The sequence below is a fragment of the Neofelis nebulosa genome, chromosome X, assembly GCF_028018385.1.
Source record: "Neofelis nebulosa isolate mNeoNeb1 chromosome X, mNeoNeb1.pri, whole genome shotgun sequence".
NCBI lineage: Eukaryota > Metazoa > Chordata > Mammalia > Carnivora > Felidae > Neofelis > Neofelis nebulosa.
The window spans coordinates 2,497,591-2,512,360 of record NC_080800.1 but is presented as its reverse complement, the minus strand read 5'-3'; the positions used below and the strand labels follow the sequence as shown (position 1 = coordinate 2,512,360).

At 43.4% G+C, this 14,770-nt stretch overlaps 1 long non-coding RNA gene across 5 annotated transcripts in view; it reads left to right on the top strand.

The window, feature by feature from the left end:
• The window catches only part of LOC131503089 (uncharacterized), a 268,387-nt gene that overhangs the window by 236,222 nt on the left and 17,395 nt on the right, over positions 1-14,770 (top strand). For all 5 annotated transcript variants that reach the window (XR_009257310.1, XR_009257307.1, XR_009257306.1 and 2 more), the window contains one exon: positions 6,375-6,549. This is a non-coding gene — a long non-coding RNA (uncharacterized LOC131503089). The remainder of the gene's footprint in view (positions 1-6,374; positions 6,550-14,770) is intronic.

The window sequence follows — 14,770 nt, the reverse complement described above, 5'->3', positions numbered from 1 at the left end:
AGAGAGAGAGCACCAGTGTGAGCAGGGGAGAGGGGCAGAGGGAGGAGAAAGAGAATTGTAAGCAGGATCCACACTCAGCACGGAGCCCCACGCTGAGCCCAAATCAAGAGTCAGATGCTCAATCAGCTGAGTCGCCCATGTACCCCCAAAACCCTGGTTTACAAAAAAAAACTTAAGTCTTAGGCACACGCACACATACACAAGAGGAAGGTTTTAGTTTTCAGAAATTTGGAATACTGTTATCTGCCCATTCTTATCTCCACTTGAGAAGGAGAGAGAGAGAGTTGTTCTGTCCCGTACCTGCTGTGAAGATGATTCAGCCTTGGAATCGGCTCTTGGTCGGAAAGTTCCGGATCCTCCCCGGCTAGTTAGCGTTAACTTGAACTTCAGTCCTGGTGGGCAGCACATTTACACATGTGTCTCAGAAGAGCCCTTGACTCATCCTGACCATCTCTCTCCTCAATGAATTCAGAAGAGCGGTCTCAAATAATAACATATCATGGTAGCCATTCAGCTGTCTAAGGCACATCCTGATACTATACCTGCTTTTGGTTTTGTTCTGTTTTGTTTTGTTTTGTTTTACAACGAAGACCGTTAAATCTTAGAAAACCGTGAAACGGCTTGCCCTGGGGATCAAAGAGTCTGCAGGTTGACAGTAACGTCTTCCTACTTCCCCCTACGCAGGACCCTCCATGCAAACCCACCTGCTGGTGACGTTCACTTTCCCCAGGTAGATGTTTGTGAGCTCAAAGACCATCCTGGTTAAAAGCCTGAGAGCCATGCCCTGGAGACACCAGAGTGCTTCTCAAAGCTTGACTAGGACCTATGTTCTCAACATATTTCAGACCGTTAATTAGTAAGGTGGGTACGAAAGAGGTTTCTACATGACGTTAGAGAAATCTTTGTGCCACAGCAAATTATGCACACGCACTGAGCCCAGCAGGGAAAGTAGTATTCATTCCATTTACACATAGGCGAATGGATACCTCCAGGAAGAGATCCACCAAATGGCACCGTGTCTCACACTGTAGTGACCAAAATCGCCAGCCTTACCGACCTTCAGTGGACTCACAGTTGTGTTCTGATAACAGCCCTCGAAGCTGGGATGCCTACAGGTCAACACTAACTCCTTTCACATTGAAATAAACTGATTACCATTTATATTTGAACAGTTTAGAGCAATTTGGGCCCATTTAAGAAAAATGTTTGCGCAAAACTGGAATTTAAATTTGTTGGAAGATTGGTGTTGATTCAGACACAAGCCACAGAGCTTCAGGTCACAAAGCCCAAAACACATCCCATGCAGATGAGGTCCGGGTGACAAAATATCATCCTGTTTCCCACCACGGCCGCCTCCCACCTCTAGAACTCCCTGTGAAAAACCCCCATTGACACGTTTATTTTCCAATCTCCCGGCTGAGATGAAAATGATTTCCCACCACAAATTGCCTGCCGCAGCAAAAATGGATGGCTTTTCAGGCAAACACGTTAACGTTCCCACCTCAAGATTTGCTTCTAAAAGGTTATATTTTTCCTCTTCACTTTAAAGATTAAAATATCCAATTGAGCAGAGTGGGTTTGAATTATGCAGCGACGGGGAGTGTGGAAATACGTTCCCTGTAAACAGTCTCTGAGGTCTCCTACCTTCTGCCACCTTCGGGGGGACGATGCCAGCCTTTTCCTCCACGCGACCCAGCCAGGAAGCATTCCTTTGTACCTTCCGAGTCAGGCTGGAGCCCACGTTAAAATTTAATTCTAATGAATACTGACAGAAATGGAGAATTACTTCGGAATGTGATTCCAAGTCTTAATTGTCCATTCATTAGCGTGTTTTGTTTTTTGTTTTGATTTCACTGGATTTTGGCACATTCGCAAAACTCTTACTAGTTGAGGAATATATAACACCCTCCACAAAGCCTAATGATAAGCCTAATGATATTTCTCTCCGAAATTTGTCTTTATGTCTAAAATTCCCTTTTTTATAAATCATATTGGATTAGAGTCAACCCTAATGAAGGCATCTTAACTTCATTATTAAATGAAGACCTTATTTCCAAATAAAATTGAATTCACGAGGACTGGGGGTAAGGATGTTAGGATTTCACATATCTTTTTTGGGGGAAACATAATTCAACCCACACCACGACCCCAAAAGTAGCATATGTTGTAATATGCCCTCCATTAATTATCCTTCCATTATTACGGACAAGGTCCATATATATATATATGGAATATATATATATATATATATGGAATATATATATATATATATATATATATATGGAATACGTTTTAGGGGCTCTTGGGTGGCTCATTCAGTTGAACGTCTGGCTCTTGATTTTGGCTCAGGTCATGATCTCACGGTTCATGATTTGGAGCCCCATATCGGGCTCTGCATTCACAGCACGGACCCTGCTTGGGATTCTCTCTCTCTCTGCCCTTCCAGCCCTCTGAAAACAAATAAACATCTAAAAACTGTCAAGAACATAAACTTCTTAATATTTGTTCATTGTGGGTGGGGTTTTTTTGTGGGTTTGCACTTGGGGTTAATTTTGAGATTTAACCGAAGAAATCCATAAACAGTGTGAACAGCGGTGGTTTAGAAACAAGATCATAATATGAAATGCTAAGAGATTTACCTGGCGATTTATCCCATCTGTGGCTTGGATTCCTCACTAGACCATGGAGTGCTTCCTCATACAAATGTCGGTAGAACACGAGGGGCCTATATAATCTTCAATTCAAAGTCTATCAGAAGCCTACCCTGCGTGTTTCCACCTCTGCAATCTCCTGTCACCCCCTGCCTTCTGCTTCTGGTAACGGCCGGGTCTTGGAGAAGTCAAATTTCTGCCCTGTTTGTATGCCTTTCAAACTTCAGATGCATCTGTAATCCACACCTGTAAATGAGTGGGGGGATTGCCTATGTTCTTAGACACATGATGTACATCTTTAATATGCCTTCCTTTCCTGCTATTTAAAGACTTCGTTTTTTAAAAAAAATTTTTTTTTAACGTTTTTATTTTTGAGACAGAGAGAGACAAAGCATGAACGGGGGAGGGTCAGAGAGAGGGAGACATAGAATCCGAAACAGGCTCCAGGCTCTGAGCGGTCAGCACAGAGCCTGACGCGGGGCTCGAACTCACGGACCACGAGATCATGACCTGAGCCGAAGTCGGCCGCTTAACTGACTGAGCCACCCAGGCGCCCCAAGACTTTGTTTTTTAAGCATACATTTAAATTAAAACCACGGTGAGAAATGGTAACTTTGGGCAAATAAAACTCGCATGTGCTTGTTCACTACACCCAATCCAAATGATATCACCGTCGGTTCTCGGCCTCACCATAACGAAGGCACGACATTCTTGAGTTCTTCTTTTGCAGGAGTGAGCGCCGCGCTCTCACGGAGCATCTACTCAGGAAGTTGTCAGACAGCCTCTTAAATTGCATTTACTATAGTACACTTTCCAGAGGCATTGGAGATGCCAGCGCCTTTGACGGCTTGCATGGCTAAACCAAGTCTATGCAGTTATGGACCAGCTCCAAGAAAGCCTCGAAGATAAATGACTCCCGTAAAGCCCACTGTCACATTGGCCGTCCTGGCTGAAAACCAATGTGCTGTAAAATTGGACCTCTCTGTATCCTCACTTCCCAACAGGGTGTGCTAATGGTCTGTCTCTCTTGCATGTAAAGAGCAACGTGGATCATTAAATAGCCAAGTCGGAAGAGAACCACTCACAGCTCAAAAGCTGTTACCCACACAAGCAATATTACTTCTCAGTATATTTTCTGGACCGTTCACATTATTGTTCTCTCTTCTGTTAACAGGGTTCACCCGTTGCAATGCTGGGTGTTGGTTCCAAGAGCTTATCTGTCTCCTTTCCTTCCAGGAGAGACACCATGCCATATGGTTAGACTCTGTGCATCATGGACTGAAGTCAGACATGTCACGATAGGGAAACTGGCCTCCACACACCTTGCCCCCGAATGATTCTATCTCAGCCTCCACCTGCGAAACACCACACAGTGATGTGCAGAAACGCTCAGAGCAACCATTCCATGACGTGTCAACCCAAATGCAAGGCCAATACCCACATTCAAACCAGCTGTCTGTTTTAAAATAATACCATAACACAGTGCTGAATTCCAGGGGGTCAAAGTGGTGTTCAGTACACCTCCAAAACTCTGCTTAGGCTTTTACCATCTTGTATTTTCATCCCAGGACTTTCTGCAAATACACAAGCCAGTCCGTACTGTACCTTGCACACACATCTTGTTTTTACGAGGATGTTAATACATTCTGCACATCATCACGCACACTGCTTTGGTCACAAACACCTGTGTGCCTTGGAGACGTTCCCAGCAGCACATAAGTCAGCCTCACGTTGTTATCCTACCTCTGTGCCGTGCAATAACGCACTTCCTGGAGGAGGTAAATCCGTTCTATTGACCGGATCACACCGCACACGTGAGTTCTCCTATGTCCAACTGCCTGTAGCCAAATCTTTCCTCAATAACTCCCAGGCATTATAAACCCAGTGGGTTCAAGCCATAAGGTTGTCCTGCTCTTTTCCTTTTCAGTTAAGATCAAGGCCATCTAGACCCCACTAAGAGGCTTCGGGACCACTTGTGACTCATTGAAATCGGTTCTTTTTTCATGCCGTGTTATTTACCAAAAGGTGTGGTTGGTTACCCTCTCTGTGTGCTTTCCCGCAAAAAATATATGCCGAGGTCCCAACCCCAGGGCTTCAGAATGTGACCTTATTTGGAAATTGGGTCATTGCAGGTAGAATCTAGGATAAGGTCATACCAGAATAGGGTGGCCCCTAACCCCATATGACCGGTGCTCTTATGAGAAGGGGGAAGCAGGACACCTTGATTGTGGTACTTTGTTATGGCCCGGCCCTGGGAAATCAGCTCACCCCTAAAACCCACTTATATCTGCCCCTCTTCCCCCTCTCTGGCAATGCCAAATCTCATAGCTTTTTGGCTCCTCACCAAGGCCACGGCACAACCTTCCAGACACCAATTCACGCCACCAATAAATATCATGTCCTGGAGTATAGATCAATGTGCATTTCCCCCGCTTGAATCATTTATGCGATTGCACGTTTACCAGTGAGATTACATCTACGGTCTTATCTATCATGCATTGACTGATGGATATTTGATTGATGGATTGATTGGGAAAACATCCACTGAGGGCTTCCTAGATACCAGGAGTTGATATGGGAACCAGCCCCCAAGTTCATTGCTCTCTCCTCTCTGGAAATCTCCCTGAATCTCACTGTGGAATATCAACTCTTACTTTGCTGCTGCCTCCTTGACATTCTCAATCTCCAAAACTTATGTGAAGTCACAGGTCCTCTTTGCTCGGGGACAGAAAAAGGCTCTCGTGCTATCTCATTACTCTTCAGAACTACCATGAGGGAGTCCTGTCTCATTTTATTTATTTATTATTTTTTTTAATGTGTATTTATTTTTGAGACAGGGAGAGACAGAGAATGAGCAGGGGAGGGGCAGAGAGACAAGGAGACACAGAATCCGAAGCAGGCCCCAGCTTCCGAGCTGTCAGCACAGAGCCTGACGCGGGGCTCAACCTCACAAACCATGAGATCATGACCCGAGCCGAAGCCGGACGCTTAACCGACTGAACCACCCAGGTGCCCCGTGGTGTCTCATTTTAGATATTGTTTTTTGTTTTTTGTTTTTTGTTTAATGCGTGAAGCAGAAATTTAGACACAATTAAGAGCCAGGGAACAGTGACACAAGAATATTTGTAACTGTGGTTTATGCTCCTAAACCCCTTCATGCAGTACAGTCAACACACCTGGACAGTGCAGGTCCCTGACCTGGGGCCCCTACTGCCGAGGGTCTCCTGTATCACAGACACAAGTCAACCAATAAACACACAGAGTTAATAAGGGACACATTGGACACCCTGTCATGCAAGATCTAGGTCTCACCTCTGGCAGAGACTAAATGCAGCCTGAACTATCTGTTCCCACAACTAACACCTTTCATGTCCCCAGAAACTTCCCCAAGAATTGACCTATGTTCCTGAACTCGAAGGTGACTTATGCTAATGCCCCCAAGGTCTGTGGGTTACAACCTTGCTCTTGCTAAGGCAGACGCTGCTTTGAGGCGTGGACAGATTTGAGCTGCAGAATTGCTTCTGTGAGTGAAAAAATGCATTAATTTCTCAAACACTTCCTCCCAGAGCGACTACAGAATGAGCGTGTGCAAGCCATGGCTAGGAACGGCTTTTCCACCGGTAGATGGCTGCACCACAAAAGGCTGTATAAACACCCACGTAATATCCTCGATTTTACCTCCTAGGCTGAAGCTGACAATATTTACTCTCTGGCTCTTTACAGAAAAAGCTTGCCAAGTCCTGATGCAGAAGATTGTTGAGTGAAAAACATCATTCCCCAGCACCGCCAAGCATGCGCTAATCTCTTCTCTGCGTCGTCCAAATTGTGGCTCCAGATGTTGTCCCTGATTCATGGGGTGTTCACGAAAGCTGGCAAGGCCACCAACAAATGTGTTACAGTAAGCAAAGAACAATATTTCAAAAAGTCATACATGTGTAGTTCCATATGTATTACATGGAAAATGTGTATATGCACGCAGTGCTAGACATATATAGCGATCTCAATATTTAAACATTTATATTTCATATCAAAGGTTTGATACATATGTGCATATACGTATTTGCATGTTGTAGGTATTTATATATGCATAATGGTGCTGTATGTGTGTGCATGATGATATGTGTTTGCATATGTACATAATGGTGTGTATATCTATATGCATAGTGATATAATGATATAAGACGTATTTGTATATGCATAATGCTGTGCATATGTATTTGCATAACAATATATGCATAAGGATACATGCATACATGCATAATACATATATGTATCACACGATATAATGGTTTTTTAATATTGTTTACTAGTATATATACTATATAAAGTATATGTTGTATATACATAATATATAACCTATATGTTATAATATATACACATAATATATATTATTATTCCTTATTTTAGCCACCAGGAGAAGGTTAAATGGTAGATGAAGTTTCATTTCGAAAACATAGATTGAAACTCACAAATTTACTTAAATAATTCAAGTTATAAGATTTAATATGTAGGAACTAGAATTTGTGTTATATCTTTTCCTTTTAATAGATTTTAGTATACTTTAGGGAAAAAAGCAACTTCAGAAAATATGAAACATATCTTAATAATTTGATATTTTCTGTGTATTTTAATGTTATAACGTTTTCACACAATTACATTTCATTGTTTAATCCTTTAGAACAGGGTCAAATGAGGAAAGTTTAATTGCCGGGAATCAGCACATAAAAGCTAAAAGTCAATAGCTATACAATTCCAGTGTCTTTTAATTCACTACATTCGAATTTTTAAAGGCATTCATTACTTTTTAATGTATCCTGAAGCAAGATGAAACACATAAAACAGTGTCCAATATAAGACCAAGAAATAAATTTATACATCTCTTTGTAAACCCAAACACTGAAGCACTTTTCTGGGAAATACGCTCGTTTCTTAGTGGGGTGTGATTTTCAAAATAAACTTTTTCATGGCCCTTTTTCTGAATAAAACTTCCCAGGCAGGTCAAGGGACACTTGGGAAATCTCACCTCCTAATAAGGCCACTCGCTGTGGGCGATCCCGCTTTTATCTGTGAAGAAATGTCTTCATATGCACGCAGCATGTAGACCATTGTATTCCCCAGAGATAATTTCAACAACTTACAGTGTGGGGGAGGCAAGGCATGGAATGTTCTCCAACATCCTGCCGTCTTTCTCTTGGGCCTAAGGAATTATGCAAACTTAGGACTTCTATCCTAGGATAAATCAAACCCCAGCTCCTGCCACCCCAAAGAGGAGAACTTTGAGCTGCCCTCCGTGTCCTTCACTTCAGGTACAAGTTGGGACTTAGGTCACCTTCCTCCTAATCAGACGTTGGTCATGGGCCTTGGACATTCATGACACGTGGTCACTGATGGCTCATAGGAATGGGCTTTGTGTGACACGAACGAGATCTCACCAACTAGAAAGCTAATGAGGGCGGCATTTGATTATCACCGAATGCAATTTTGACTTTGAAAAAACCTAAAATATTCGGTTTTTTTTTCAATGTTCCCTTCAATTAAAAATGTTTTCCTCTGTAGTGGTGATGCTTACATAGCTTTGTGAATGGAGGACCTAATACCGCTAAATTGTACATTTTAGAAAATGTTAGAAGATAAACAGACAAGTAAATATTTTAATCATTAATACCATCAATAATGCCATTACAAAGGATTTTCATAATTATAATTTCATATTTCACAATTTCCATATTACATAAGCATTTTCTAATATATAGGAGATTGTATAAAATAGATATTTTGATTAATTAATACTTGAATTAAATGATCAAATCGCTAAAATAATACAATTAAAGTACTATTAATGGTCAAGAAAGTATTAAAATTAATTTCAGATTAAATGATTGATATCATTCAATAAGTAATAAATGGGGCGCCCGGGTGGCTCAGTCAGTTAAGCATCTGACTCGACCCCAGCTCAGCTCATAATCTCGTGGTCTGAGTCCCGCATCAGGCTCTGTGCAGACAGTACAAAGCCCACTTGGGATTCTCTCTCTCTCTCCTTCTGTCTCTGCCCCTCACCCACTCACACTGCTTCTGTCTCTCTCTCTCTCAAAAAAAAGAAAACTTAAATAAGTATAAATAAATGATATTACATAATTAAAATGAATTATACTGATTGAAATATTATTGAGTATTTAAATTAATTCAGACACGTATTCCTGCCTTTTCGGTCACTCGGTACAAAGAAAAACAGTGCAAAGAAAAGCAGTACAAAGAAAAGCAGTGAATGTAGTCGAGAGATCTCTAAATAACCAAATAGACATTTTCCCTACTGAGTGAAAAGCTCCCTCCAGTGACAGTTTTGTATGTTTTTTATGAAAAGTAAACAGGACGTCCCCGAGAGCCTCCGGACCTTGCTGCACTGGTGTACTTCTGTACCCCGTGTGTTCAGAGCACCCGACCTGTCTGGTGTCTCTTCGTAAGTGCCGGTTATGATCTGTCAGGAACAGATATTTGGGGGAGTTTCCTAATATGGGAGGAAACCACAAGGAGGCATCTAAGGGATATCCAATGTCTGTCCCGCACAGTGGCTTATGTTGTAGGAGGGACAGAAGAGAGATACAGAAATATAGTCTATTTTTTCTTTTTTTTTTCTTTTTTTATTCTTTTATTTTATTTAAAAAAATTTTTAATGTTTATTTATTTTTGAGAGACAGAGACACAGCATAAGCAGGGGAGGGGCAGAGAGAGAGAGAGACAGACACAGAATCCAAAGCAGGCTCCAGGCTCCAAGCTGTCAGCCCAGAGTCCGACACGGGGCTCGAACCCACAAGCTGTGACATCATGAGCTGAACTGAAGTCGGACGCTTAACTGACTGAGCCATCCAGGCGCCCGTATTTTTTTCCTTTAAAAAAATTTTTTTAGTATCTATTCATTTTTTAATTTATATCCAAGATCGTTAGCACACAGTGGTACAATTTCAGGAGTAGATTCCAATGATCCATCCCCTACATATAACACCCGGGGCTCATCCCAGCAAGTAGAAATGTATTTCAAACCACAGTAACCAGTGGTGTTTGTGGGCATGCCCATTAGCACCCCATATTATCTCATTTAAATTCTCTGCAGGCTCCGAGGGGAGGGGGAATGTGATCCCAAAATGCTCAGCCATGAAGAGACAGAGCTGAGATGGGGAATCCCGCCCTCCCCTGTCCCTTCCGTAGACCTTATTGTGGAAGTCACATCCAAGGTGAGGGAGCTGTGGAGAGCTGGTACAATTTACATAGAAGGCATATGGAAAACACACATCTGAGGATCCCAGGTGAACTCACCTGTCCAGCGGACACACAAGGGGGACACCCGTAGGAGGCTCTGTTCCCCTTACAACACACATCCGCTCTTTTTTTTATTTCTTTTTGTTTTAGTTTTTACTTAAATTCCAGTTAGTTAACACAACACATCAGTCGTTGTTCCAGGTGTTCAATGTACTGATTCCCTTTTTTGTTTTTAGTGTATTCAATAGGACTGAAATATTACTTTGAGTAAAATTTTCAATATTTTTAAAAAGATGGGTTGTCTACTCTAAACTCAAGAAAGCCTGCATACAACTGCTACTCCCTGAGATGTTTTCAAAGCTCCTGGTAATTTAAAGAACACAGTAATTCTGTAATTTGGGACCTGGTAGAAACACTGGACAGCTCATGGCAAGATTTCTAGTAATTGTGCACAGGTAATAAACAAAACACTGTGTAAATTGCCCCCCGCCATGTCCCCAGTTCATCTTTACGGTGATAAAGAAAACATAGTTAAGAGCAGGGCCTTGAATTTTACCGTCCTGGCTCAAACTCTGCCTCTTCCCCTTACTAGCTGGGTTGGAGAATCCCAAGCAGGTTCCATGGTGTTAGAGCAGAGTCCGACGCAGGGCTCGAACTCACGAACCCTGAGACCATGACCTCAGCCAAAATCAAGAAGCAGATGCTTAACGGACTGAGCCACCCAAGCACACTGTGTATCCATTTTTCATGATGTCCTCTCCTTTAGCTTAAAGTGACTCTCAGCTAACTGACGGACCTCAGGCTCTAGAGCCATGTCCGTATAACGTCATCTCCCACTGCCCAAATCAACACCTACAATATTCCAAAGGGGTCACCACTCATCCTGTCTCCCAGGGTATCCTGGCCGGAACCCGTTCATCAACTGACCGATGGCACTTGCACGCTGATCCCCCACCCCGTCCCATCTCATGGACAACTGGTCGCATTTACCTCCTTTGCAGTGCCCCATGCTGTTCATGCAAACCCTACATCCTTGAAGCTTCCCCATCATCATGGGCTTAAATCCCCTGTTCCCTCCCTGTGGGTCTCGGGGCGTTTCGATGTCGACACTGTACTTACACATTCATTTTTACCCCTGACATATCAGTTATAGCAATTTCTTTCTCTGGCCCAGAACCAAAGTGTTGCTTGCCCTGAATAAAGATCTCATAACTCCGTTACCTATGAAAGCCAGCATCGTAGACACAGGACTCACTCTGCAGCCCATCGATTCATGCTATTACTCACTTTTTCTAGAAAAGCTCAGATTCAATGGGCAGCTGGAAAAGGGCTGTGTTTACAGGAAGAGGCTGAGTGCTGTGATGCCAACCCCATTCTCCACATCCCTGTGCACCAGGCAGGGTCTGTTTTCCAGGGATATGTTCCCTATGCTGAGCAAGATTTGGGAATCAGGGTATGCTGCAGACTGCAGGCGAGAAAATGTGCCCCAGATTCCAAGGCTCCACGCAGATCTGAAAGTGGGGGTCAGGTGTACCCATATAACACTGCGTGCTCCCCAAGATCCCTCTCAGGAAGGAAGCGGGGTGTCCCAAGGTTGCTGGAGATCCTGTCTGTGTCCTCCCCTCCTTGTCCCCAGCCCTGCCCATCAGTCTGCTTGAAAGACCATCTTTCCCAAAAGGTCCATTTAGTTTTCTTGCATTGGTTCCAAACTCATTGAATTTGGAATATATATTTTTTAATTTTTTAATGTTTATTTTTGAGAGAGAGACAGAGTATGAGTGGGGAGGGAGCAGAGAGAGAGAGGGAGACACAGAATCCCAAGCAGGTTCCAAGCTCTGAGCTGTCAGCACAGAGCCCGACGTGGGGCTTGAACTCATGAGCCGTGAGATCATGACCTGAGCCAAGGTTGGACAAACACTTAACTGACTGAGCCACCCAGGCACCCCTAGAATCTATTTTTTATTGCTTTTTTCTACTTTTCCCAATTTCTTTATGAAGGGAAGGAAAAATAAGATAAAAACAGAGAGGGAGGCAAACCATAAGAGACTCTTAAATATGGGAAACGAACTGAGGGTTCCTGAAGGGGAGGGGGGATGGGCTAGATGGGTGATGGGCATTAAGGAGGGCACTTCTTGGGGTCTTTCGAGCTGCCTGGGTCGGTCATTCGGTTAAGCGTCCGACTTCGGCTCAGGTCACGATCTCATGGTTCATGAGTTCAAATCCCATGTCGGACTCTGTGCTGACAGCTCAGAGCCTAGATCCTGCTTCCAATTCTGTGCCTCCCTCTCTCTGCCCCTTCCCTGCTCTCTCTCTCTCCCTCAGAAGTAAATAAAGATTAAAAACGAAAAAGAAAATTCATAGCCCTTCCTATACATAATGATACAAATTGATAGATCCTACACTTCCATATTTGACCCACAGCATCTTATAATGAAAACAAGCAGTGGGTACATTTAGCTCATCAGAATGTAGGCATGGAATCTGTCAATCTCTCTCTCTCTCTCTCTCTCTCTCACACACACACACACACACACCTCTTAGAAATGCAGTCTTTGCCCCATACACAGATCATGGTGTTAATACATAGCTCGGTTGTGTATGATGGAAAGTTAACCATACGTTTACGTTGATAAAGCTGGTCCCGTCTTCCAAGACTTCCATATCGTGTAAAACCTACCCTAATTGTGGATTCTCACCAGGGAATATGATTTTGATCCATAAAATGTTGACTTGGCTATCTTGTTTCTATGCCCGCTTCCCAATGAGCTTGCCTATGCAATTAGTTCATGAAGAAAGTGCCTACGAAAACATCGCCAAGCAGGGCAATAACCTGATCCAATTTGTAGTCATTAACTGTCCGGGAATACGGAATACTCCAACCTCCTGGGCTCTCTGAGGCTCTTGAGAAGCCATTTCCAGATAGAATCCATCAATCGTAGCAATTCGATGATATCTAAAATCTCATTTTAAATGACAACCACGTAATAAGAAAGATGATGGTCACAGGAAACGATAATGGATGCAACATACTGACAAAGTACGAAATCCGTGTGGATTCCCGGAATTTGATACAGGTAGTTGTGCCTGATAGAGTGGAGGCCGGAAGAATTATTTTGTAACAATCTGACTGTGAATTTTACTTAAAAATTTTTCTTAATGTTTATTTACTTTTGAGATAGAGGCATGAGGTGGAGAGGGGCAGAGAGAGAGAGGGAGACACAGAATCCGAAGCAGGCTCCGGGCTCTTAACGGTCAGCACAGATCCCGACATGCGGCTCGACCTCATGAACCTGAGATCATGACCCAAGCCGAAGTCGGACGCTCAACCGACTGAGCCACCCAGGTGGCCCTGAGTTCTACTTGTTTTAATGGCAAGAATCTTTATTACAGAGCGAGTACATTGATTACATTTACCAGAAATTCTCTGCAAAACCTTCGGGATAGTCGTGTGGGACCAAAGTCTGGGATCTGGTTGTCCGTTCCACATTCCATATCCCTGCAGAGATTTTTTGCAAACATCTAACCTTATCATTTCTATTTATGCCCTTTTGTCTTCACCCGCTGACCTGGGCCTCTGGGAGGTTAATTGCAGATTCTGAAGTCTCTCCCTGGAGAGGATCAGGACGCAGAGCGAAACTGGAACAGGCAACTTTCCGTATATGTTGCAATTCCGAAAATAGGATGACGCAGAGGTCAAATTGTTCCCATTCCCAGGTGAAAAAATATGTTAGTGTAACACCTTTGGAAGAGCGAACTAGGTATCTTATGTTTCAACATAAAAGCACCTTGAACCCCAAGTGGTAGCTTTAATGGACACATATCGAGCTAATGTTGCACTATATTTCACCCGTGGTAGATGGAATCAACACTTTCACCCCCCACCATTCAGCCCCTGGCCACCATGAATCTGATATCTGTGTCCGTGGGTTTGCCTGTTGGGGACACGATCACACATGACACGTCCTCTGGGTACACAGCTCACACGAGCAGGGGAGGGGCAGAGAAACAAAGAGAGAATCCCAAGGAGGCTCTGAGCTGTCAGCACAGAACTGAGTCCGGGCTCGAACTCACAAACCGTGAGATCACGACCTGAGCCGAAATCAATAGCTAGATGCTTACCGCCACCCAGGTGCCCTGAATTTTATTTTTTTTAATGGCCAGAAACAAATAAGACACATCCATTTCTCAAAAAAAAAAAAAAAAAAGCCATTCTTTTCCAGAAGAGAAAACCTGGAATCAGACACCCAGTTGCTGGGCACCTGGCTGGCTCCGTCCCTGGAGTGTGCGACTGTTGATCTTGGGGTTCTGAGTTCGAGTTCGATATTGAGGACTTAAAAAAAAAAAACCAAGCAACCCAGGGACTTGCATCACCTCAGGGGCCATGATAAAAAGCCATAAGCAGATGATTGCCATGTATCTGTCTCTTCTGGAAAAGAATGGCTTTTTTTTTTTTTTTTTTTTGAGAAATGGATGTGTCTTATTTGTTTCTGGCCATTAAAAAAAAATGAAATTCAGGGCACCTGGGTGGGGGAGACAGAATGAGTGGCGGGGAGGGGGCACGGAGAGAGGGGGAGAGAGAGAGAATCCCAAGGAGGCTCCACACCGTCAGCCCAAAGCCCAATGTGGGGCTTGAACTCCCAAACCTCGAGATCGTGACCTGAGCTGAAGTCGGACACTCAACCGACTGAGCCCCCCCAGGCGCCCCCCAGCCCATTCCTAATTTTCAACTCCGGTTGACTGACTTTGCATCCCTCCTGGCCACAGGGACAAACTGTTAAAAATATCGACGATGGACTTTTGCCCACGTAGGAAACCCTGTGTTTCTCTTATGTTGAGAACATGTAATTTTCTTGCCTCATAATTGG